This window comes from Eretmochelys imbricata, chromosome 2 (genome assembly GCF_965152235.1).
Source record: "Eretmochelys imbricata isolate rEreImb1 chromosome 2, rEreImb1.hap1, whole genome shotgun sequence".
NCBI lineage: Eukaryota > Metazoa > Chordata > Testudines > Cheloniidae > Eretmochelys > Eretmochelys imbricata.
This window is the reverse complement of record NC_135573.1, coordinates 234,166,818-234,194,606: the sequence shown is the minus strand read 5'-3', so window position 1 is coordinate 234,194,606 and position 27,789 is coordinate 234,166,818. Positions and strand designations below refer to the sequence as shown.

At 42.1% G+C, this 27,789-nt stretch overlaps 1 protein-coding gene and 1 pseudogene across 4 annotated transcripts in view; both read right to left on the bottom strand.

Annotated features, from left to right (window-relative positions):
- KIAA1217 (KIAA1217 ortholog) overlaps window positions 1-27,789 on the bottom strand; it is a 240,793-nt gene that overhangs the window by 171,275 nt on the left and 41,729 nt on the right. The gene's annotated exons all lie outside the window — the stretch shown is intronic.
- LOC144261078 (large ribosomal subunit protein eL34 pseudogene) lies at window positions 16,727-17,083 on the bottom strand (annotated as a pseudogene).

Sequence of the window (27,789 nt, the reverse complement as noted above, 5' to 3'; positions counted from 1 at the left end):
TATTTCAAAATATCTGTCAGCAACTATGTCTGTAACAATACAGACTCCAAAAAAGATTCAGGAAATGTTTTTTGACAAATAGATTCCTTACTAGGCATATCAATACAGAACTTTGAGTAATAATTCATTTAAACTACAATACAGAAATGTATTTCTAGCAGCCCTCAGAAGCAGTGCAAAGGGTGTCAGGGGAATGGAGGAGCTGATGGAGAAAGAAGTAATTGCTAGGAAGGAGCCTGGGAGTGAACCTGAAGGGATGCTGACTGTGGGTGGCAGAAGTATGGAACAGGTTGTTTTTTGTGGGGGAGTGATTATTAGGAGTTGGTGAGCCTCCCCCATGCAGACCCTGGCTGACCCCTAGCGACTCTCATTCAGTCAGGCACATCTGCCCCATCCCATGTGTCCCTGCATCACCCCTTCCCATCCCCATGTTCCCCTGCACCCCTCTCCCCTCCTCCCCATGTGGCCCTGCACCCCCATTCCCATTCAGCCCCTGGCTCAATGCTGACACCCCACTAGCTCCTGTACCCCCACCCCAGTCTATTCCCCCCACTAGCCTTTCTGAATCGCAGTCTGAGAGACGCCCAGCAGCACCTTGTGATCCACTCTGTCCATCCCACCCCATACCCTGTACCTCCTCACCTGGTCCCATGGGCAAGGTGCTGTGAGGAAGGCAGAGGATATAGAAGATAGGAGGAGGATGTTTCATTGGCTCTGTACACGGGGTTAGTGAGACCATTACTGAAATACTGTGACCAGTTCTGGTGCCCCCACCAGCAAAAAGGACGTTGAAAATTTGAAAAGGTTCAGAAAAAAGCTAAAGGAATTATTTGAGATCTGGAAAACCTGTCTTACAGTGAGAGACTTAAGAAGCTCAATTTATATAGTTTATCCCACAGAAGAATAAGAGGTGACTTAATCACATCAACAAGCACCTACATGGGGAAGAGATTCCTGATAATAGATGGCTCTTTAATCTACCAAAAAAAGGCATAATGAGAACCAATGCTGAAAGCTGAAACTAGACAAATTCAGACTAGCAATAAAGCGTAATTTTTTAAAAAAATAGTGAGGGTAATTAATCATTGGGACAGCTTACCTGTGATGAAGTCTCCACCAATTGAAGTCTTTAAATGAAGACCAAACGTGTTTCTAAAAGGTATGCTCAGACTCAACCAGAAATTATGGTATTGATGCAGATATTGCCGGATGAGATTTCTGCCCGGAGGAAGTCAGACTAGATTATTATAATGGTCTATTTGAGCCTTATCATCTATGAGTTTATATTTTGTAGGTGAGATTTGTACTTATGGAAGTAAGGGACTGAAGTGGTCACCCGGTAAAGATTCAGGAATTCGGTGCAGCAAAATCAGGCCACAAGGGGACAGCAATTCTCTCTCACCCATTTTGATCAGACCGAGATTTAAAGACTGATCAGGCAACTATTTATTTATCATTATTAAGTCTGATTGTCATGGCAAGAAGATGAAAAATATATATCTTTAAAAAGGAAATGAGGGAATAAAACATTTATGTTTGTCACTGGAAATGGAGAAAAATCAAATAATTATTTATTTTACAATAAAATTGTTTAGTGCCTCTTAAAAATGCTGAATTACTTATTTAAAAGCTTGATACTCCACTGGACACATCAGGACACTTTAGTATATTTTCATGGAGGAGACAGTGACAAAGACCAGAACTTTGTATTAAATTATTTTTTTTGTCATGACCATGATTTTTGTGACAAAAAGCTAATATTTGGGGCCAGATTCCAACCTACCCCCCTTCACACTGTACACTACCTTACCAGGGAAATTGTCCAAGAGAGGTCAACAAGACTATTTGTGGAGAAAGGGAGAACTCAACATCGGCACTAAACTTTTACCTGTTCTACTTTGCAGATTCATGGCAATTAAATTATGTTATTCTTCACCCAGCTGGATTTACTGTGGGTTTCTACAGCAGATGGGAGGCTCTTGCTACCCCGTGTTCTCTTGGTTTGCATCAAGTTCTGTGAAGTAAGATCACTTCAAGGCTTAATCTGAGCTGGAAGTGCCAAAGTGGAGCTAAACAACTATTTCTCTTTGTATCCTGCTCACTCTGTTTTTCTTTTCATTTGCACCATGAAAATAGGCCTCTATGTAAACAGAGCTGAAGGCAGTCTACAGCTTGGCTTTATTAGGAATTGGTCAGGAGCTAACAGGTCAGCAAGGATTTGTTTTGAAAACAGAGGTTTGAAGTTATCTGTGTTTTAACAGCTTTCTGCTGAGGAATAAAGTTATCTTTCTGTTGTTCATATGGCTTAATTACTTATAGAAAAAACCCTAGATCTCCCTCCATCCAAAAAAACCAACAACCCCCAACAACAAAAAAGGACTGTGAAATCTATGAATGGATAACTAAAGTAAATACCAGTCAATAAAGCACAAGAATCATTAACCAAAGCACATTTATGAAGATAAAACTTTAAGGAGGGAAAAGACATTTGTCCAGAGAACCAGCTTCTAATGTTCCAAGATCACTTGGTTTACAAAAGCAACAGACATACAGGGCAAAAATTGGCTCTCAGTTCCACGTGTCACCCTGTTGACTTCAGTGGGATTGAACAGGTGCAGCTAAGGGCAGAATTTGGCCCAGAGAGACAATATGAAATCATTTCTGCAGTGATGTGCAAAAGGAGTGATATAATAGTCTCCTACTAATCTTATTTCTGCAGCAGGTTATCCTGCATGAAAAGAGTGAGAGTGACTTCACACTGAGTTCACAGCAAAAGGCCAAAATTGGCTGGTAAACTCAGACAGTTTGAACAGTAAAGCACACAAACATTTGTGTCTATGATGCATATTCTGTTGAAATGGTCTGTGGATGTACCTTGTTGTCAGTTTAGTGAGTTCTCCCCCACAGTATTGCACTGCAACTGCTGTAACAGAGCATTTACTCTCCAAACAACCCAACCCTTATAATTCTGCAAACAACAGAACTATTTTAAGCCAGAAATATCTATGTCTAAAAGCAACCAATTAATAAAATACAAAATACTGATTTTTGTCTTCCCTAGCAGCCCAGGATTCTACATAAAAGACAGTCAAAAACACAAAGTCTGGAGTTGACTCATCTGTTCTATGAACTGAATAGTGAAATCTCCAAAATATAATGCAACAGACTGCCTGCTAAGAAGAGGCTAAAGGGATTAAAAAAAAAACCCTATGAAATGCCTCTTTCTACTTTACCCAGTATTCATGAACCCCTGACTCTCTGCTTCATGTTTGAAACTCTGTTTAGGCCAAAGAGGATTGAGGACAGCACTGGCCCATAACCACAAAGGCATCCAATCTATTCGTGATTCCCAGTCATTTCACTGAAAATGTCCACTTGAGAAAGCCATGTCAGCATTCTATTGGAACTTTTATTGCAGGGCCAAATCCCAGCTCCTGCTCCATCCTCACTGGCTGCTCCAGTCCAAAGGGGATGTTAAGATGGCTTAAAGAGCTAGCTGGGATTCCCATGCATAAAGCTGACACATCAGACTCTCTCGGTGTTATTTGCTCCTGGTCCACACAGTGTAGAGGCGTTCTGAGGACAGTTGGAGACTCAAGTGTGTTGTGGCCCACGTAAGCTGGCAGAGCAGTCTTTAGCAGACCATTCCAGCCAGCACAAGTTAGAATGCTCCCTGAGGCTGCTCTAACTTGCAACTGGGACCAAACTGGTCCCTGACTGCCAGCAGTAGGAATGCTGCTCGATATAGTGGGAAAGAACTATTGTAGAGTTTAACCAGAAGGAAGTAGGAAACAGCATCAACCTTGATTTCCCCCAGATATCCAAACTGCATCACACGAATTACCAATGAAAGACCCAATAATAATATTTTTTTCTGACAGGGCTTTTGTTCAATCTCCAAAATGGAGTTTGAAATGGCAAAATAACAATATGTAATCAAAGGGAGTTATTTCAAACAGACAGAAGTTATTTATAGTTAAACATTTCCCAAACTACTCGGTCTGCAAAACACCTCACTGTATTATCTCAGTGAAAAGTGAACTTAAAAAAACCCCAAGACCGTTGCTCCTACAATTTGGCATCAGAGTAAAAAAGAAGTGTTGTGGCTGTCAGTGTAGCATTCTGAAAGAATGTTCTTCCTGCCCACACAAATAGTACTGAAGATTTATTTGCACATAGTTTATCATTATCCTCTCATATAAAGAGAAGTTTGGGCCTTAAAAGGACCAAAGTAAGATTGATAGTTTGGACCTATGGATAGTCAAAGATTTGTTTCTTTCCTGTTTAAACATAGCAGTTTAATCTATAAAGCACTACTGAGACACAATAGACTATAGGTTAAAGCACTTTAAAACAGAGACAATATTAAATCTGCCAGTCTTACCCAGCGTTTATTCTATGCAGATGCAGGTCAGGGGTGCTATGGTTACAGAAGGTGCATGGAGAAGCAGGGAGTGAGAGTCCCCATCCTGCTCTTAAAAGTATTGTCAGTCTAGACTGGAATTAATTATTTCACAGCAGCTTTAAATGCTATATGACTACCTATAATTTCCCCCTAAAACCATTTTTTTACACTTGCCTACTGTATAATACATATTAAAAATATGACTTTGCTTTATGGAGGCAAGAGCTTAGGGATTTATGAAAAACAATCTGCAAGGTAGGGCTAAAAACAAACAAAGATCTCAGATCCAGGAAACTTAGCAAGAAGCACACGAACAGTTTGGAGGAACTGCATCAGGAAAAGTACTAGCAGCAGTGAGCAGCACTTATCTTCCCCCATCCGCGGTCCACCCTGCGGACAGTGGCAACACGACCATCATACAGCTTCATAGATGTGGTGTAATCTTTGAATCCTCTTTCTTTTTTCCTGGAGTATCCAGGCGCTGAGGACCAGCAGGACTCCTGAGCCTACTCAAAAGATCACTGAAGTCAGTGGGAGTCTTTTCATTGATTTCAGTGGCCTGTGGATCAGGTCTTAAGCGATACAAATCCTAAACTAAAGATCCCAAACTCTACATACCCATTTAAAAGATGCATTAATTTAGCATGAGGAGATCAACAAACAAAAGGGGACAAATTGGCTCAAAACCTATTGCCTTACATATTTATACAGGTTTATTTGGTCCTGCCTCAGCACAGAGGCTGAACTTGATGTAAACAAGTAAGGCAATATATTCCGGAGACCTCAAGCACCAAATGAATCTTCAGTGATGCCTCATTTATCTTCCACTGCAAAACATAATACCAAGTAGAAAGAACAGTTCCTTTTCTGCTGAAGTGAAGAATGAAGGAACACACAGTCATGTTACACATTTATGACTTCAGCAGCAACAAAAAGAGAAGATAGGCCTTTATTTCATGTTGCACAATGAAACTAAGATGCATGTTTATCCACTAGAACTATGGTCCTTCTGAGTTAATGCTTAACTTTATAATGTACATTTACTTCATACAGAGATAAGCCAGAATTCAATCCCCTAATCCATTCATATATGTTTAGGTTTTATTGGCTACTTCTTTAACCTTTTACTTGTGTTTCCCCAACAGGAATTGCTTTGTTAAACCTCAAAAAAATCGTGATAAAACGCAGTAAGTCAAACAGGAATTCTAGCAACCAAGAAACCTTTCTGAATGAGGACTAGAGAAAAATGAATGTGTTAAATCATTTATTTGTACTGGATCAGTACCAACAGGCTCCAGTCAGGGATCAGGATCCCTGTTGTGCTAAACAGTGTCCACACAGTCTCTGCTCCAAAGAGCCTGCAGTCAAAGTAAATGACAAGCGAAAACAGATGGATACAAGAGACAGATGTGGGGAGCACAAGTGATCAGCAAGACCATTATGAGTGGTTTAACAAGCAGCAGTCACTGTGAACCAGGTGCACAGTCACTGCTGAATGCTGTGTAGGCATTGTGACAGATGTGAGTTTTAAGGAAAGATTAGAAAGAGGATAATGTAGTGTCTTTGCAGATTTTTATGAGGAGCTTCTGATAAAAGAGGGAGGAAGTTCAAAAGCTTTTGACGATGCAAATGTCCTACCCTGGGGCCATTCAGCATTTGTTACAGCCACCCTGTCAAATCAAACATAATATGGAGGAGTATGAGACATACCAGAGCAATGTCAGTGTGTATGATTTTGTTGTACAGTGGACTGAACACTACTAAATGTCACTTGAAAAGGTAATTATGGAACCCTTAAGTGGCTCCAGAGTGAAGGTTGTGCTGCTGCGTGCAAAGGGACTGATTCAAAACCCACAGAAATCAATGGGAGTCTTTCCAGTGACTTCAGTGAGCTCTGATTCTTAAAGCAAGGGTTCACCTTTTCTCCCATACTAATTCATTAAGAATTTTTAAAAAGTGTTAATAAAACAGACTTGAGTTTTCTACCCAAAAAGTTGTGAGGTCAGAATTCAGGCTGTGCATCTGAATGCAATCATGAGGAACTGGATGTGTGTATTATGAATGCTTAGATTGTGGAATTCAAAGGGAGTTTTTGCTGGGGAGCTGAGCAGTCTGAGTCTGTTTGCGCAGGAGGATGACTGGGAGATAAGGCATGTGCACAGACCCTTGTACAGATATTAGTTTTTGCCTAAGGGGTGACTTCTTTGATTTTTAGTGATTGTGTTGTATGGACTCTAATTAATGAGTTTGTGTGAGTGGGTGCATTAGATGATAAGAGGAAAGCATTACTCGATACTATGATGCACTGAGGACGCATGCATGTCTACAATATCCAAAATTCATCCCTCTGCCTAGCAATTTCCTTTCTTTTATTCTTAACAAGGAATTAACCTTAACCTCAGCTTTCTCCCAGCAAGACTGTTTCTAGAGTGTCCCCTCTGCAAAATCTCCCATCTCACCCCCTACCCTCTCTTCTCATATTAGAGATGCCTCATCTTTTATCCTCCTGAGCTGGGATCTAATGAAATCCACCCATTCTGGGTGGTGGATAAGTCAGCAGAACAGCAGTATCTCCATGCAGGGATCTGGAACCTGACATCCTGTCACACGCACTTTAAAAAGATCTCCCTGGGCACTGGGCAGGAAGGAAGGAAGATTGTTTATATGAGCAGCTGTTCAATGGTGTTCCAATAATCCATGAAGAATCGTTTATTGAAGCCATGTTTATAAAATGTAGGACTCCTTGCTCAAACGCTTCATTTTTGTTTTATGGGACAGTTTGACATGTTCAATGACTCCACTTAAACATTCATTTCAAAACTGTCATCAATTGCCAAGTGCTATACTAAATATACTAGGTTCACTACTGTAACAGGATTGAATTAGGAACTCTTAGAGCTGAACATGTGATGATGAACCACTGAACAGATAACATCCACCTAAATGATGAGCCATTCTAAGAAAATAAGTCAAATGGATTTTTCATCAACAAAGGCTAGGTATGCAATTCTCGGAAAGTATTGCCAAGCTTGAAATACTGCCAAAAAAAAAAAAAAAAAGCAACAGCCTTCAAATATATGGCTTTGTGGCTATGCTCGTGTGAGCACAATATTACTGCAAGGGCCCTTACATATCTAGCTGCTTTCAGTGAAAACTTGCTGGCCAATGCACAAAAGCCTGAGGACAAGCTTCTGTAGTCAGAGTTCATATGAAAATGGAGTAAAAATGAAGAAAACACCTTCAGTGAAGACTTGCTGCAATCTCTTCTATTTAGAATTCCCTCTGCAGTTTCAGTGAGATAAAATATATATATCCATGTAACATATATATGGTTATTTGCAATGATTTAGCCTATAACCATAAACTTTAGCTTACGGTCAATACACCTACCCTGAACAGGGAGATGCGCAAAATTTGGCAACTTTACATAAGGCTGCTGGGTGTTTGGAACTGGATGTGTATTGCATCAGTGGAGGTAAGGTGCCTAAATACCTTTAAAAATCTGACCCTTAGACTCAGTGCCTAAGTTCCTCCTATAAAATAGGGATAATTTCCAATCTCACAGGGATGTTGTGAGGATAAATACATTAAAGATTGAGAGGTGCTCAGGTACTACGGTAACTGGGGCTATATAAGTACCTGAGATACAGAGTCTATGATAGGCACTGAGTAAACACAGAGTAAAAGATGGTTCCTGATCCAAAGTGCTTTGTAGAGCTAATTGGATCCTTGTAGATGAAAGGTAGAGAAGATTCAATAATTTTAAAATTTCCTTGTTATATGAACATCAAACACAATTTTATATATTTTAGAAACAAAGGTACAGTCTACTTTGCTGATGAGAAAACTGGAAAGGTTGGACATTATCTAAGAAGAGACTGAATACACAGGGAAATAGAAGAAATGGTGTCATGGTCTGAGATTTACTTAATGCCTTAATATCTAGATCTGAATTTACTGCTGGGACTCATTGCTTTAATGGGCCTCAGCAACTGCCAAACTTGGAGTGGTTTAAAATCTGCATTTGAATTTCAAGGGTTGGGCCCATTTTGATTTAGAAAAGGGGAGATTAAAAAGGAACGTGATTAAGGTGTATATATTACGAGTGATAAAGAACGGAAGAGAATGGAATGGAAGTTACAAAACCGACAGAGTCAAAATTAAGAGAGGATGAACTGAAGTAAAGAAAGGGGCTGGTATTAAGGGAATACAAGCAAGATACCTTTATGCAGGTATCATTAATGTGGAAGGGGCTGTTATGAGCTGCAGCAGAAGGTGAATCTGTGAAGATATTTAAGAGAGAATTAGACAAGCCATTAGAGACAATAATGTTTACAGGGCATGAATGCCAGACTGAAAACTGGATGGACCAAAGTTTGGTTATATGGTCTCCTTTTGTCTGCAATTAGCGTTTCAGCTTTCCCAAAAATCTGATAAGAGTAAACTTGAAAGTCTCTCCTTCAAAGAGAAAAAAAAATTACCCAACTCTTCTCTTTAACATAGAGATGCTAATATAATTATAAAAGAGAATCTGATGATACTAATCATGTGGTGGTGACTCACCTCATTATTACCAAGTGTGTTGTTATTTCAAGACTTCTCATTTTCTTTGATTCTAAAAAGAAATACATACTGTAGCTCTGAAACAGCTCAGTTCGTCTTGGCCAGCAGCAATTAACATTTACCACTGCTTGTTAGAATACCAAGGAGGCAGAACACCAATACAGTAATTGGCTAACAGGGGTGTGGTTACTCTTCCTGGAGCGCAGAAACTATTTCCGTAATACCTTCCAGGCAGAAGCAATTGATGTGGAGTACAGTATTCATTGTCTATGCTTTCTGTGTCTGAAATACAATGGGTATTGAAACACTGAGCAGGAAAGAGCACCTCAGGGACAGAATGTTCACGTTTAGAGAAGACAGCACATAACTATCTAATGACCCCCCCTGAACTGCAGCTTGCCCTAATTTTCTTTTTATCAATGTATATCTGTATAACCATGACTCTTCTGATTGTCCATTTTATTTAATTCAGAGTCTGAAAAGCAACCTCTGTTCTTTTATCCTAAGTCCAGGTACATTAAAAAAACAAGAACGTTGCTTATGAAGATAACCAATGCTAATTATCAACTCTCCTCACCTCTTCAACCTTTGGTCATATAGCCATCTAGCATAACTATACTACAGCCATTGCATCCAAGTGTCTAATAATGAATATTGCTCCCCCTTTAACACACTTGGGACTTGTCTACATTAACGCTAAAGTCGATGTAACTATCGTTGCTCATGGGTGTGAAAAAACCACACTCCTCAGTGACCTAAATTACATCAACTTAAAGAGGTGTCTACATCGTGCTAGGTCAGTGGGAGATGCTCTCCCGCTGACATAGCTTCCGCCTCTCGTTGAGGTGGAGTAATTACATTGACGGGATTACGTCAATTATGTTGCACCGATGTAGCATAGTAGTGAAGACAAGCTCTTGGTTAATCCACTTAGCTTGCTCCTTTCGACACTTACACAGGTGCTTAACTTTTAAGCGGTAGTCCCACTGAGGCTGATAGTGCTACTCTTGCTTAAAGGTAAGTACATGTGCAAGTGCCTGCAGAATCAGAGCCTTAGATAGGACTAAGACAAAATGGGGAGTAAGGGAGAAGATGCACTGTAATGGAGCGTTGTGTAGAACAGGATATTCTGCTCTCAGATGACAACACTTGAGGCAAAGTCTGCCCTTTTCTTTTCAAAACTATATTGCAGTTTTATACAGGTTTTCATATTATTTTATGTCCCAAAGGACACTAAATGAACTCCCATTTGAAATACATAAAAATGGAATAGAAATGCATTTTGAAAGGAATATATCTGCTAAATTAAATCATTAAATCTCTATACAGTAATCATAAATAATTATTCTTTAGCTTATGAACATTAATGTGTCCATTTCCCCTTAACCGGTATATATAACTCCAGTTAGCTAGCATTAATGAAATTCACATCTGTATTGAAAACAGTATGTCCCTTAAAGTACATTAAACATAGTAAATCAATTATTCCCATTCTTCTGGATCCACAAATAATGCAGACCTCGAAAATGAATGCTTATTAACGGAAGCAATTACTTTATGACATTTGTCAATGTTCCTCTTGTACAAGAGAAGGAGATGAAATCACATGAAACAATACTGAAGTAAAAAAAAAAATCAAAATAAACCAGAACACAGAAAGATACATGAATAGAGACTTGTGGCACATTCCAAACATAACAGAAGGGATAACAGGAGAAGGGGAGCAAAAGGAGAACAGTCACACGTAGAGTGACATCAGATTGGACATGACCTGCACTGTCCCAGGAGTTTGCCACAGCACCAACAGTTCTCTCTTAGCTGAGGAGGCCACACACCCCTGACTGCCGGTGGGGAAGGAGGTGTGTCACTAGCTCCTGAGGGAGGACTGCCTGCATTCCAAGACATGGAGGCCAGCCAGTCGGAAACAGACCCCAACATACTGGCATGGGACGTTACCGAGAGGGGAGACACCGGAGAATCCCAGAGACTTGGGTAGGAAATAACCCAGGAAGTTTTGTGAGGAAACAGTTACAGAACCAGACCAAGGCTTGGTGTGTTTTGATTGGAGCCCTGGTGAGCTGGTAGCAGGCAACCCCACCACCGATTGGGACCTAGTGGAGAGTGTGGGCCCAGATCCCCCTATCCTGGCCACCACCCACCCCAAGGTGGTGGCCCCACTCACCATTATTATGGATTCTGGCTGCTAGGCCACACTGCCCTGAGAGCAAGGGCTGTATCGCTGACTCTGGCCATTGGGCTGCTCTACCCCGACAGCAAGGGCTGTAGTATTGACTCTGACCATTAGGCCACACTGCCCTGAGAGCAAGGGTCATAGTAAGGACTAAGGCCAAGAAACTGTGCTGCCCTGAAATGCAGTGCAGCCCTTCCAACTTGACCGTGGGGCTGTGCTGCACCTCTCCCCTGCCCCCACGGGGTGAGGGGGTGTATCAGCCCTGTGACAAGTCCCAAACATGGAATCCTGTACTCATTACTTGACAGGTAAGTAAATGGTACTAAGTACATTGAGGGAGAAAGTGCATCCCCACTGAAGTTAGTGGGAATTTTGCCATTACCCTTAATGGAGCTAGGATTACACTCTAAATGTTTAAACCATATTTTGTTATGTCTCTCTTTTCTGAGATCTCAGTATGGGATTTGTAATGACTACAGTTTGGTACACAGCATGTCACTGGACTTGTTGCCTCATGTTTAATTTTTGAAGTCTGAGTCAAATGTATCAAAATGCCTTGAGGACTAGTATTAAGCTCCCATGAACTGCAGCTAACAATGTAATGCAGATGTGGAACTGCACTACTGTATGCTGGCCTCTGCCTTTAGTTATGGATGCACAGTTCCCATTTACTTCAATGAGAACTACTTAGGTGTATCTGAGGATGGAATTGGACGGTTGGATTTTATGTCTGAACAAAGATGCTTTGCACTTTCAAACTAGGGATTTCAAAGTGTGTTATAAATATTCATATGTTTTGCCTCCCAAGAGAGATGGAGAAACTAAGGCACAGAGGGCGAGATCCTAAGCTGGTGTAAGCCAATGGAGCTCCATTGAAGGCTAGGGGACTAAGCTGACACCAACGCAGGATCTTGGCCAGAGTGACTTGCCGATCATCACAGAGGAAGTACAAGTTAGAGCTGGGAACAGAACCCAGATTTCATGACTTCCAGTCTTGTGCCATCCTTCCTCCCTTAGCAACCATATTTATACAACGGTTAGCCTTGAAAGCTTTCCAATTTTTACTTTCTTAATTGGATAATAGTGCCCTTAGTATTCAGGGTATTCCTTATAATAAGTATGGTTAGTATTGTAAAAACTGAAAAAAATTACTTGCCTACAAGTTTTTAATGGTGACCAATGCGAACGATAAGATAAGGAGAATCAAATATCTCAGGCCTTATGGCAGAAGCCAATGGTACAGACGGCTCAGGCAATTCTACATTCAGAATTTTGAGTGTGTGATTTTCTTCATGGCCCTAACATTTTCCTCCTGGGGGTGGGGGGATTTTTGCACACATGGTTGTATTAATTTTTTTTAACTTCCTCAGAGCGTGCATTTGTCTGTGTGCACACAGAGAAACAGAGCTGAAATGGAGAATGGATTTGGAACAGTTTATTTATTCTGAAAAGCAGAATGACTGCATTCATTTGATCCTTGATGTAACAGGGTTAAGCTCTGTGTTGCAGCGTTTTTATTTCTGCATATATATAACTATTTTATATTGCTTAAAGTAAAAATATCAAATGTCCAAACACAATAATAAAATTTGTTCATTTAAAGTTGATGGAGGACTCAATGCAAATGCCTCAAAATATTTTGTTAATGACCCTTCTTGTTTATTTTTATGTATACAAATTTGTAGCACAAAGTATTTCCTCAGGCAACTAAGTGCTCCTGAAAATACTTTGCATATGTAAAATATGACTGGGCCCACTCGACACCAGATCTGGTTTGCTAATACATTGGTAGAAATTTTTGACATTTTTAAAGGGGTCTATAATTTCAGAATGAGACTTATCTATGGCATGTTCCTGGAGGTCTGTAAACATCTGTGCTCCTCACACCACGCATTGTGATTGTTCTGTTCTTATGAGGCATTCAGAGGCAGAGGACTGAAAGATGGAAATTCTACTATTGAAGAACCGCTGCAGAGCAGCAGTGCGACTCACACTTGTGTCAGAAGTATATATGTGTCTGCAGTCACAGAGAAGCCAGATACCTTGGCTCTCTCATTGTAGGCTCCTACAGCACAGTAATGCAAATTTTATCTCATTTGCAGATCTGGTTTTGGACAACCATAGAATGCAGAAGGAAGCCTAAATAAAACTATGATAATTATAATGGCCTCCAGCCACACACCTCCAGGGATCCAGTCAGATTCTACAAACTAAGCAGGATTGCACCCGATTAGAATTTAGCAGACGTTAACAACTCTTGAGTTTCTTTGGGAAGTGGTACTGGCTATCACACTACGTGGAACCCTTCCTCTCTGCTAGTATGGAACAAATGCCCCTGACATTTGGATGCCCTATTCTCCCTGAGGTGCTCTCTTCAAATGAGACATAAACCAGAGTTAGAAAATGCTACCAGACATCAACTAGCAAGGACACTAAATCCATTGGCCAGAGCAGGGGTGGGCAAACTCTTTGGCCTGAGGGCCATATTGGGGTTGCAAAACTGTATGGAGGGCTGGGTAGGGAGGGCTGTGCCTCCCAAAACAGCCTGACCCCAGCCTCTATCCGACCCCTCCCACTTCCCAGCCCCTGACTGTCCCCCTCAGAATCCCCCCCACCCATCCAACCCCTCTGCTCCTTGTCCCCTGACCGCCCCCTCCCAGGACCCCCTGCCCCTATCCAATCCCCCTGCTCCCTGTCCCCTGACTTCCCCCCTCCTGGGGCCCCCCACCTCTAACTGCCCCCTGGGACCCTACCCCCTATCCAACCCCCTTGCTCCCTGTCCCCTGACTGCCCCCTTCCAGGGCCCCCCACCCTTATCCAACCCCCCCATCCCCTGACTGCCCCAACCTCTATCCACATCCCTGCCCCCCGAACAGGCCCCCCGGGACTCCCACGCCTATCCAACCCCCCCCATTCCCCGTCCCCTGACCCGCCCCCCCAGAACCTCCGCCCCATCCAACCACCCCCCTGACAGGCCCCCCAGGACTTCCACACCTATCCAACCGCTCCCTGTCCCCTGACTGCCCCCCAGGACTCCCCGGTCCCTTTACCATGCCGCTCAGAGCAGCATGTCAGGCAGCCACACCGCCTGGCCAGAGCCAGATGCATTGCCTGCAGGAGTGTGCGGCCCCGCCGCCCAGAGCGCTGCCCATGCCACAGCATGGCTGCGGAGAAGGGGGGACAACAGGGGAGGGGCCAGGGGTAGCCTCTCCGGCAGGGAGCTCAAGGGCCGGGCAGGACAGTCCCGTGGGTCGGATGTGGCCCGCGGGCCTTAGTTTGCCCACCTCTGGGCCAGAGGTAGATAGAAAAGACAAGGAGAGAGGGCATTCTTCTCCCCATCAGTGAGGTCTGGGTCAGTGCCCTGATTGGAAGTCTACCTCACCCACCAAGCTGCTGGGAAGAAGGAGAATGTGGTAATTTTTCCTGGAAACTTCATTAGTTTCAGCCTCTGACTCACGGGTGCCGGATACGCATGAAGTGCTCTGAGGAGCTTTTTCTCTTCTTCCTATTACAGTACTTGTAACAGTCAGGAGACTTGGAGAGGCCAGGTCTCCCATACTTTATCTTTCCCCCATGAAAAACTTCAGTGCTTGCTTCTGCTGCTGTTTAGAACTTTCCTAAGTAACAAAAGGGCGAAACTGACATGATTCCTACCTGTTTCACTGCTGCTTGAAGAATTTTGGTGTGCAATAGTGAAACTAACCAAGTTTGCTAATTTCACACTTTTGGAACTTGGGAAGCTATGAAGAGCAGTCCTGGCAGTGGAGCTGTGTGTCTGTTTACTCAGGAAGATATCACTGTGTCAGCTTACATTTGAAAAGTTATCTTTGTAACCATAAGGGTTAGAAACTTTTTTAAAGTGACAAATTCTGCAGAAAGTCATGCCACACTTGCCAGAGAGAGTTTCCTACTCATCACTTCGGGGGATTTTGCAAGCCCTGTGTAAAACCAGGTAACAACCATTTGTGGCTACTAATGAGCCTATGGCACTTTTCACAAGCTGGTGTCTTGACCAAATGGAAACACAAATAATTATATTCTAAATCCCCCCCTACAGTTTCATTTGGATAAGGTATTCTTTACCTCCTCCCCTAAATGTTGTAAAGTGTTGCTGTGAAATTTTGAACAGCTACAATGTTCCAACTCAGTGAATGCTTTTCTCTGGTGGATGAAGTGATTTCTGTGCATCTTTGCCCCATGGGATCTTTCAAGAAGGAAGGAACTATAGGCATGATTCAAAACCCACTATAGTCCAGAGAGGTCTTTCCATGAGTTTAACAAGCCTTGGAGCAGTTTAAGATATAATACTTTAGAGTAGGTTAAATTTTGGTATGGCAGTGGTAACTTCCATATAAAATGTGTCCAGGGCTATATATCATTTTGATTAAATATTGACATAAAAACTAAGGCTGTTGATTAATTGCAATTAACTCAAATATTAATCGTGATTAAAAAATTAATCACACTTTTAATTGCACTGTTATACAATAGAATACCAACTGAAATTTATTAAATATTTTTGGACATTTTTCTACATTTTCAAATAGATTGATTTCAATTACAACACAGAATACAAAGTGTACAGTGATCAATTTATATTATTATTACAACTATTCGCACTGTAAAAACAAATAATATTTTTCAATTCACCTCATACAAGTACTTTATCGTGAAAGTGCAACTTACATAAGAAGATATTTTTTCTTACATAACTGCACTCAAAAACAAAACAGTGTAAAACTTTAGAGCCTACAAATCCACTCAGTCCTACTACTTGTTCAGCCAATCGCTAAGACAGACAAGTTTGTTTACGTTTACGGGACATAATGCTGCTCGCTTCTTATTGACAATGTCACTGGAAAGTGAGAACAGGCATTTGCATGGCATTTTGTAACCGGCTTTGCAAGGTATTTATGCGCTACATATGCTAAGCATTTGTATGCTCCTTCGTACTTTAGCCAGAGGACATGCTTCCAAGCTGATGATGCTCATTTAAAAAAAAATGCTTTAATTAAATTTGTGACTGTGCTCCTTGAGGGAGAACTGTATGTCTCCTACTCTGTTTTACCTGCGTTCTGCCATATATTTCATATACCAATCTCAGATGATGACCCAGCACATGTACATTTTAAGCAGATTTGATAAAACAAAAAGAAGGTACCAATGTGAGATTTCTAAAGATAGCTACAGCACTCAACTCAAGGTTTAAGAATCTGAAGTGCCTTCCAAAATCTGAGAGGGATGAGGTATGGTGCATACTTTCAGGTGTCTTAAAAGAGCAACACTCTGATGTGGAAACTACACCAAAAAAGAAAAACAACTTTCTGCTGGTAGCATCTGACTCCGATGATGAAAATGAACGTGTCAGTCCACACTGCTTTGGATCATTATCAAGCAGAACCCATCATCAGCATGGATGTGTAACCCATGTGCCTAATAGGGAGATATCTCTTTAAGAGACTCATTGGGGGGAGGTAGGAGAGAGTTGTGTCTGGGATCATTGTGGGGATTTTTTGGGTTTTTTTTAAGTTGAATTTTAATTTATTAGGCAGACAATACAAAGAGATTCACTTAGATTTCTGACTCTGTGTTTGTGACTTCAACACTTTCACAACAATCTTCTGCTCCTCAATAAGGAAAGCTCATTTGATTCTGTCACGGACACATTTAGCACACATGGAACTGCCATAGGCTCTGCTAACATGCTTCTTTGTTTTTGACAACCCCATAAGGACTTTAGGGCTCACAGCATGAACATCGCGAAGTCTTCCTGGACACACACCACATGCAGACTTTGGTGCCTTGTGAACTTTCTTAGTGTAAAGGTAAACAATCCTGGTACCTGGTGTCTGGAACAGCCTGGTCTTGTTAGAGGCTGTGTTGTAGGACAACCTACGACAGTGTGTCAGACGCTGAACCAGTTTTTATAGTGCTAGGCAGATTTAGCACTCCCCATCCAGAAACTTCTCAAATTGGGTGTGGTAGTTTTGGGTCTGTTCCAATAGGTTCCCTGTTGCAGGAGTCAGACTCCATGAGGACAAGCAGTCAGGGCAGCTGCTTTACTATGGGCCATGTACCCTTCGTGAGTTGAGAGAAGCTGAGCCCAGGAGCAGAGCAAGCTGTTATCCCTAACTCTGAAGCATTTTGCAGCAGGTTAGTGATATTGTTAACTCTCTAACAGGGAAGCATGGGCAATGTTAATTATAGCAAGGAGAAATGGGGAGGGAAAAATAACTTCTGTTTTAATTGTATGCTTTGAATGTTGTTTTGATTTTAGCTGAACTGTGATAGTTAAATTGTCTCAACTAATATGATTCACCAACTTTTCTTTAAATATAGTAATGGGGAAAGAGTCATTTTATTTTGTTGTTCTCAGGTTTGTGTTTTCTTTAAATCTATACACTTGTGACTTAACTGAGTGATTGGTTAATTAGTTAGCTGACGACTTGCTAGCAGTGATTTCAGAAGAGGAAGGGTCTGCATGGATTCCAACTGAAGATTCCTACAAGCAAGTGGAGGAAAGATGTTTTAGACCAGGGGTCTCAAAGTCCCAGCCCATGGGCCATCTGCAGCCCGAGAACCTCCCCACTGTGGCCCACAGAAACTTTTTTAAAAGTTCTTTCATCCAGCCCTCATGGCTGCCAGCTGAGGGCAAGGGGCGGGAGGGAAGCAGGCAGGAGAGATTCACATGCCCCACCAACATTGCTCCATCCTGCTGCTCCTGGGACCCTTCCAGGGGTTGCACTCAGCAACGTGTCATTCACCTTGGTCAGCTCCGCTCCCTGCAAGTGGTTCCCTATCCCTGCTGTTGCCGTTGGAGCCACAGAGGAGAGACCCAGGCAGCCATGCTGCTGGCCGTCTGCTACAGGCGCTGACCCCCGCAGCTCTCATTGGCTGGGGGGGAGGGATAGAGATACCATAACTAGTTGCCGGGCAGAGTCAGCCATGGAGGCAGCATCATTAGTTGCCAGGCAGTCAGCCATGGAGACAGCATCAGTTGTCACTGGGCAGAGTCAGCCGGGGCAGCATGAGGCCAAGGGCGTGAGGGAAAAGGGTGGGAAACGGGCTGGGAGGTGGTGTGAACACCATCTTCAGTGACATTATTGGCCCGCTAGGAGGATTTGCGGACTGGCACTGGCCCTAAGGTAAATTGAGTTTGAGACCCCAGATTAGCAGATTATATAGATTTGGTGATCAAAGACTAACTGAGATTTAGGTGAACTAAACCTAAGGTTTTGGGAACTCAGTTTTTCTCACTGTGCTTCTGTGGGGACTGAACTACTCAGATTTTAATTTGTTTTCTTTATGTTTATGTATAACTGTGACGATAATGTCTGTGGACTATAACATAGCCATGTTATGCTGTAAAAATTAGATTTGTTACTTTATCATAAGATTTTATAAAGTTATTTAATTAAATTCATTTCTTTAGTTCCTTTTGGGACTTGAATGTGGGGCAATCCTTGCTGAAAATCCTTAGAGACTGAACTGTGGGTCTCAGCTACTTTTCTATGGAAGTTGGGGAGGGTTTGGAACTGGAGAAGGGCAATGAAGTGAACTCTTGCCCACCCAAAGGTTACAGACGCATGTCCTCTGGAAGAGTGCTTGAAGCATGATGGGACATATGACTCTTCAGCACATCTGACACATAAATATCTTGCAACGCTGACGACAACAGTGCCATGCAAACACCTTTTGTCACTTTCATGTGATGTAAACAAGAAGCAGCAGCATTATCTCCTGAAAATGTAAACAAACTTGTTTCTTTTAGTGATTGGCTGAACAAGAAGTAGGACTGAGTGGATTTGAAGGTTCTAAAGTTTTACATTGTTTTATTTTTGAGTGCAGTTTTTTTTAATGGTACATAATTCTACATTTGAAAGTTCAACTTTCATAATAAAGCAATTGCACTACAGTGCTTGTATTATGTGAATTGAAAAATACTATTCCTTTTGTTTTTTATTGTGCAAATACTGGTAATAAAAATAATAATATAAAGTGAGCACTGTACACTTTGTATTCTGTATGGTAATTGAAATCAATATATTTGAAAATGTAGAAAACATCCCAAAATATTTAAATAAATGGTATTCTATTATTCGTTAGTGCAATTAATCACGATTAATTTTCTTAATCACTTGACATCCCTAATAAAAACACATTGACCTGTTTTTAAAAATTCTGGTGTAATTTTGTACATCTACATGCTAAATAAATAGCTATTTGATCATATAAACTGTAGCATAAAAGAAGTTACACATGTTCATTAGCACTAACCAACAGTTCTAACATGACCTACTAATCAGCTATTTAGATCAAGGCAAAATAGCTTCATAAGTCTCATTAAACATATAGAAAGTTTCCTTATTTAAAAATTAATTTAAATGAAAGGCTAAGTCGCAGTGTAAGCATGAAGGAGCCTCATATTTTTGATAACTGGTTTTGGAAAAAAATACAAAAATGTCTCTAAAAAGAGTACTTGTGGCACCTTAGAGACTAACAAATTTATTTGAGCATAAGCTTTTGTGAGCTACAGCTCACTTCATCGGATGCATTCAGTGGAAAATACAGTGGGGAGATTTATATACATAGAGAACATGAAACAATGGGTGTTACCATACACACTGTAACAAGAGTGATCACTTAAGGTGAGCTATTACCAGCAGGAGAACAGGGGCAGGGGGAAAACCTTTCGTAGTGATAACCAAGGTGGGCCATTTCCAGCAGTTGACAAGAACGTCTGAGGAACAGTGGGGGGTGGAGGGGGAATAAACATGGGGAAATAGTTTTACTTTGTGCAATGACCCATCCACTCCCAGCTATCTTCAAGACACCACTGACTTCCTGAGGAAACTACAATCCATCGGTGAAAATCCTGAAAACACCATCCTGGCCACTATGGATGTAGAAGCCCTCTACACCAACATTCCACACAAAGATGGACTACAAGCTGTCAGGAACAGTATCCCCGATAATGTCACTGCAACCTGGTGGCTGAACTTTGTGACTTTGTCCTCACCCATAACTATTTCACATTTGGGGACAATGTATACCTTCAAATCAGCAGCACTGCTATGGGTACCCGCATGGCCCCACAGTATGCCAACATTTTTATGGCTGACTTAGAACAACGCTTCCTCAGCTCTCGTCCTCTAATGCCCCTATTCTACTTGCACTACATTGATGACATCTTCATTATCTGGACCCATGGAAAAGAAGCCCTTGAGGAATTCCACCATGATTTCAACAATTTCCATCCCACCATCAACCTCAGCCTGGACCAGTCCTCACAAGAGATCCACTTCCTGGACACTATGGTGCTAATAAGCGATGGTCACATATACACCACCCTATACCGGAAACCTACTGACTGCTATTCCTACCTACATGCCTCCAGCTTTCATCCAGACCACACCACACGATCCATTGTCTACAGCCAAGCTCTGCGATACAACCGCATTTGCTCCAACCCCTCAGACAGAGACAAACACCTTCAAGATCTCTATCAAGCTTTCTTACAATATCCATCTGCTGAAGTGAAGAAATAGATTGACAGAACCAGAAGAGTACCCAGAAGTCACCTACTACAGGACAGGCCCAACAAAGAAAATAACAGAACGCCACTAGCCATCACCTTCAGCCCCCAACTAAAACCTCTTCAGCGCATCATCAAGGATCTACAACCTATCCTGAAGGATGACCTATCACTCTCACAGATCTTGGGAGACAGACCAGTCCTTGCTTACAGACAGCCCCCCAACTTGAAGCAAATACTCACCAGCAACCACACAACAGAACCACTAACCCAGGAACCTATCCTTGCAACACAGCCCGTTGCGAACTGTGTGCACGTATCTATTCAGGGGACACCATCATAGGGCTTAATCACTTCAGCCACACTATCAGAGGCTCGTTCACCTGCACATCTATCAGTGTGATATATGCCATCATGTGCCAGCAATGCCCCTCTGCCATGTACATTAGTCAAACTGGACAGTCTCTACGTAAAAGAATAAATGGACACAAATCAGACATCAAGCATTATAACATTCAAAAACCAGTCAGAGAACACTTCAATCTCTTTGGTCACTCGATTACAGACCTAAAAGTTGCAATTCTTCAACAAAAAAACTTCAAAAACAGACTCCAGCGAGATACTGCTGAATTGGAATTAATTTGCAAACTGGATACAATTAACAGGCTTGAATAAAGACTGGGAGTGGATGGGTCATTACACAAAGTAAAACTATTTCCCCATGTTTATTCTCCCTCTTCTCCCCTCACTGTTCCTCAGACGTTCTTGTCAACTGCTGGAAATGTCCTACCTTGATTACCACTACAAAAGGTTCCCCTCCCCCCCACCCCCGCTCTCCTGCTGGTAATAGCTCATCTTAAGTGATCACTCTCCTTACAATGTGTACGATAAACACCCATTTTTTCATGGTCTGTGTGTATATAAATCTCCCCACTGTATTTTCCACTGAATGCATCCGATGAAGTGAGCTGTAGCTCACGAAAGCTTATGCTCAAATAAATTTGTTAGTCTCAAGGTGCCACAAATCCTCCTTTTCTTTTTGAGAAAACAGACTAACATAGCTGCTACTCTGAAATCCAAAAAGAGTATGTCTTTAATTGCACATAAAGCAGTTTGATTATTTTCTGTACTTAAAGCAATTATTTGCTGGGTCTAAGCCTTTTTGCAGATGAGCAAGATCTCTTTCGACTCACACAATCCACACTACACCAGGAAAGCAGAATATCTGGACTATTAAAATACAAGAGCATGAACTTGGTTTTCATACATTATGGTAGAATTAATGTAATTATAATCCTTTTGTTTCAGATTTAAAGTAGTATTACAGGGCCTACTGCCTGGCCCCTGAACTAGCACTCTGCTGTACCAGGTGCTGCATCCCAGTTTGATTTCTGGGCCTGATCTCTCACTCTGTGAGCCAGCCAGCTAGACAGACAGGCCAGTAGAGGCAGTGATCTGTCTCTAAAGCAGGCCTAGAAGTGGTATTCATGGGATGAAAGGTTTCTGAAGGGGAGGAAATGGCAAGAAAATACTCTAGAGAGGATACCCAGTAAGAAAAGTGATGTTAACCTCAGGTGGTCTAGAATTCTCTCCAGGCATATACCAAAGTAAATGATAAAGAGGCATGGTATAGTACAAAGAGGTCTGGGAGTCAGGTCTCCTGCATTTGTCACTGACTTACTTTGTGGCCTTGGGCAAATCTCAAACTCTTAGGACACATCTACGCTGAAAAAAAAAATCCTGCAGCAGCAAATCTCAGCCCTGGTCAACTGACTTGGGTTCACTGAGATCACGGATATAGGGCTAAAAAATAGCAGTGTAGCTGTTCCTACTTGGGCTGGAGCTTGGGCTCTGAGATCCTCTCCCCTCACCAGGTTTCAGAGCCCAAGCTCTGACCCTAGCGAGAACATCTACACTGCTAGTGTTGGCCTCGTACTGTGAGCCCGAGTCAGTTGTCCCCAGTTCTAAGACTCACTGCTGCATTTATTTATTTATACAGTGTAGACACATCCTTAGCCCCAGTTTCTCAGTCTCTGAAACACAGATCATCACTTATCTCCCTCCCTCATGAGATTCTTGTGAGGATCAGGATTAGTTATCTCATGTATTGTAGCTATCCAACACACTCCTAGGGCATTGGCTCTAATTCACTGAGGAGGGGAAGACTCAGCTTATATTTAGGGCACTGTATCTAATTTTAATACAGAGAAAAGGTAGCTCTGCTCACTTGATGAATATTTCAAGGGTTAGGTGACCACTTGGAAGTGAAAGGCTTATCAGCATTCCCCTCACACAGATTTACTTCAATGACTAAAAGCAACATTCTGAATGGATATTGGAGCCCTGCATTTTTTCAGGTTCTCCTATAACCAGTATCTTCCTCTTACAGCATTCCAATTTTCATTTCCACATGCTCCAAGGCCTGGTAAGAACAACTTGCTTTTAACACCAGGGCTTGATCCTGCAGTGGGCCAGTGCCATACTTGGTACACCTGGAAGAGGGGATAAAGGCAGCATTGTTACATTTTCCCTTCTGGCTCCCCTCCCAGTCATGGGGGCATGTTGCATTCTATTTTATATAGTTACTTAAACCACACTCATCAAGATAGTATCTGAGCACAGTTACAATTTCTTCATCACCTGGGTGTATTACAATGCCTCACTTTCTCCTTAGAATCAATCTCACACACACAAAGGCTTATCATTCAAACACACAACCTCTTGTCCAACAACAGTCTTTCACCAGTCCCCAAAGCTCAGCAGTTCTTCTGGTCTGTCCCCAGGACTTCACAGTCCTTTCCCCCTCTGTGTACGTGCTTTCTTCTACCCTTGTACCAGGGACCACACAAGAGTCCCTGCTTACTGGCTTTGTTCTCAGGTCTCTCTCCTAAACCCTCATGGAACCATTCCCAGGCCACTTCCTTCCCAATCATGGAGCACCTCTGCCCAAGTGTGCCTTGACACTAGTCTCCCCAAACCTGAACAACTGCCTCTGAAATATTCCCCAGCTTGTCTGGCTCTTGGTCACACACTCAGTAATATGATCCTTCCCCAGAGAGTCTCATAATGAGCAAATAAACACAACACAGGTTGGTGCCTTGACTGGCACTCTTGTTAAAGGCCCAGCTCACCCTCTCACAGGGTAAAAATTAGAGCAGCCAAGTTGGCAAGGATCACCAGAACCTCCCATATGCTGGGGAAAGATGGGGCCCAAGCGCAAGTCACTTAGAGCATGTTACATAGGCTTTCCATCTCCTGTGGACTCTCCCATGCAAGGGGGATCCTCATCAGCCCCTTTGGGACAGCTTTAAGTCAGGCAAAAGGAGACTGGACCAAGGTCTGTAGCATGAGAATGTTAATGCTGTAGAAAGCAATACAGATTTTATATGAAACCCCAAAATGTATGGCTGGGTCAGAAAGCAACAAAGTCCAAGGGGTGTGCAGTTAAGGCTGCCACAAGGCTTGTGCTTCAGCATACCACAAGCCATCATATATCAGCCACAAACACAGGATAGGTGCTTAGATAGATCAGACAGACAAATGCAGCATTCATGGTCCTCTATCAGAGCTTTCTGCAACACTGGATAAGCTTCTTGAAGAGCAGGGGAGGGCTAAGTTGCCTATCATGAGACTCAGTCCATCCAGATCTCTGTTCCAACCCAACACCTTCCCACCTACATCAGATAATCTTCATGTAATCTTCACTTTGGTGTCTGAGGCCTTCCTGATGAAGGCGCATTCCAGGATGGCTCACAACTGTTCTGGCGAGTACTTCAAAGCAGGAAGAACAGGAGTGTGCATGCCTGGATGTGGGGGCAGAGGCCTGCAATACAGTTGAGCACTTTTACAAATCAGAAGTGAAGACTGTACATGCAGGGTACAGTTTAATAACCTGCCTATTAGCAGTGTAACAGAAGCAGCCAGCAGGAAGGAGTGGATGTGTAACACAGCTTCTGAGTGGCCTTCTGGGTCCCATCTTGAAGTTACTGCCTTTAAATGTCAGTAGCCAGGCTTACTGGTGTCACCCCTGGGCCAGGGCAGCAAATGTAAATAGTTCCAAGTCTTTGAAAGAGAAACAGACCTTTGGCCTCCATACTTAAGCCTTACAGCATGCAGGGCACCTGCTCAGAAACGGGATAAGCAGCCACAAATTCCTGGGGATACGTGTTTACAAACAGAGCACTAAGCAAGGTGTGCATTTGAAGGCAACAGCTTGGGTGCATTGTGGGGCATGAGGCCAAAGACAACAAGGCCTTCAACTGCTTGAGGAGTGCACCAATGACCTACATGATGCAGATTCTACTGTGGGCTTATTACTACTATAAAAGGAATTCTCTCTATATATATTTGTTAAAAGCACTTTCTATCACAAATTTTATCTGAGATACAAATTTCCGTTTTAAATGGTACTTGCTGTACATTTACCATGGACGGTGGTTACACTTGTCAGTTCTGTGTTTGTGGTATTTCCCATTGGGCAGGGAAGACCATGGTGCAGTAAAATGTCGTTTTAAATTCACCCACTGCATTCTTCCATTAAGGACAGTATTTGCTAGTGGGCAGACAAGAGGAAACAATAGGGAAACATTTATAAACACTTCTCACTACTATTTTGAATATGTTTACTGATATATTAATTATTTAAATGTCTCTTTTTGGGAGACCCTCTCCTCCCTCCAGTCTTTGGTCCACAAACTGTGGCTGACAGAGAAGCCCTGGTTCCTGGAATAAGTGGAAGAAGCAGCTTTAAATGAGACATTTTTTTTCTCTCCAGCAGCCCCGTCCCTCCCTTTCCATCTAAAATAGTTCCCACTTCAAGCAACTGAAATTGCTGAACTTAAATCAGCTCTGTACTGTATGTGTTATTATTTATGTAGTGCGAGAGGTGTTTTCATTTAAATGAAGCCCTGTTACCTACAGGAGTGCTGCTAAAAGTTGCAGACAGGCTGGGAAGGGAAGCAGCAGTTTCCCAATGCTTCAAAAGGTCTCACAACTCAAGGGAAGGACAGGAATGGGTTTGGGAGAGGAGGGTATTTTTAAAAAGCAAAATTCCTGTGGCCATGATGTTAATGGGGGGTAGGTATGAAACATAGTTATTCCCCGTTTCTTTTAATCTGATACAATGGCCATAAAGATTTTTTGCTGTTTCTTCCAGCAATGAGGTCCAAGCTATAGTGTCCCCAGTGAAGTAGTCCTGGAAATCAGATGCTATATAAATGGGTGGTTACTGCATTAAATGCACTATTAAAAAGCTACATTTACATTGATGCAAGAGCTAATCTACAGAGCTGCTGGGATTTCCCAAGATCTGATATGGGAGTTAATTCTTTTCATATTACAAAATTACACAAGTTCTTTTTCATTCACATTGTTCTCTTGGACCTCTTCTGTGAACCTTAGTGAAACCTTATCAAAGCATCTCTTATAAAACAGCCCTAGCAAAGGCAAGTTGCTTTGCAGAGTGAGTATCTGAAAAGTATAACTGTGTTCAAAAAAGATTTAGATAAGTTCATGGAGAATAGGTCCATCAATGGCTATTAGCCAAGATGGCCAGGGATGCAACCCCATGCTCTGGGTGTCCCTAATCCTCTGACTTTTAGAAGCTGGGACTGGATGGCAGGGGATGGTCCCTTGAAAAATTGCCCTGTTCTGTTCATTCCCTCTGAAGCATCTGGCACCAGCCACTGTCAGAAGAGAGGATACTGGGCTAGAGGGACAATTGGTCTGACCCAGCATAGCCGTTCTTATGTGAGAGGGCATCATTCAAGATCATCAAAAAGGGAAGACAAAAAAGCATAATAAGGACACCAAGCTACATAATCTGTTTTCAAGTTGGACCTCCAGGAAACCAAGTGCAGCTCTTTATACACCCTTGAATACCAACGTTCTTGTACATAGCTTGCTACTTTTATTGTGCAGACATAGCTGAATTCCACCAGTCAACTTCTGTATACGATTACATGCTGCTAAAAGTATAGAAGATATGTTTCAACTAAAGTTGAACCATATATCAGCCTACTGTCAGTTTAACATATTCTATCTTACTTAAGGTTTGACACAACGTTTTTAGTCTTCAAGAGCCAAATCCTATGCTTACTCCCCACTGACCTCTGAGCAACCCCTTTGGCAGTAATATAAACCAGTGAGGAACTTGCTCACAGAAGTGCAACTGCAATTCAAACACACACATTTCTTGATCTGCAAATCAGCAGAATCTCAGACAAAGTCACTCACAAATAAGCAAGCCACAACACACACAGACTTCATGCTCTTTGACTAAGATTTTTAAAGGAATTGCTAGGCATCCCAGCTGACAGAGTTATCCAGCTACCAGTGTTCTTTGTGGAACATTAAATAAAGTATCTCAAAGGAAGACACAATTCAGACATAATAAAGGAAAAGAGAGATGATACTTCAGTCTTTTGCCCGTTATTTTGTTTCCTGAGATGCTTGACCTTCTGTGACCAAAATAATGGCCCTATTTTAAAAGAAACTTGCAAGTACAAAGTAAGTGCTGAAAATCCACCTATCTGGTGACACAAATTTCTCTGACATGCTATAAAGGCAACTGGGTATATTCTGCACACCAAGATCTTTTTAAAAGGTGTATTTCATTTACATTTCTTAGGCTTTGATATCACCTTGATGAATCGATCCATTACCCCTCACAGAGAGGGCACTGATCACAATACTGATCACATTCATGTTGTTCTAACCAGTCCTTCAGTTTACCCGCTGGCCAGGCAGTCCGTGGCACTGGACACCTGATTGGCATAGCGCACAGCAGCCCAGAACCCCTCTGTGATCCGCCAGCCTCAGACTCTCAAAAATAGCTGGGATTACAGGCACGCATCACTTCACCCAACAGGCTTTAATATAGATTTGATTAAATAGTTGCAGTTTGTGAGGAGAGAGAGATACTTTAAAAGAGAAATCCTACTGGCATACATTTCCATTCTAAAATCAGATAAGAAAGAACTGTCAACTCATATAGTCTCTTTAGCATTAAAAACTACACAGATGAATTAGTACAAACCAATTATTATAAATTGACCTACTTATCAATTATCTCTATACAGGCACTCAATCTAAATC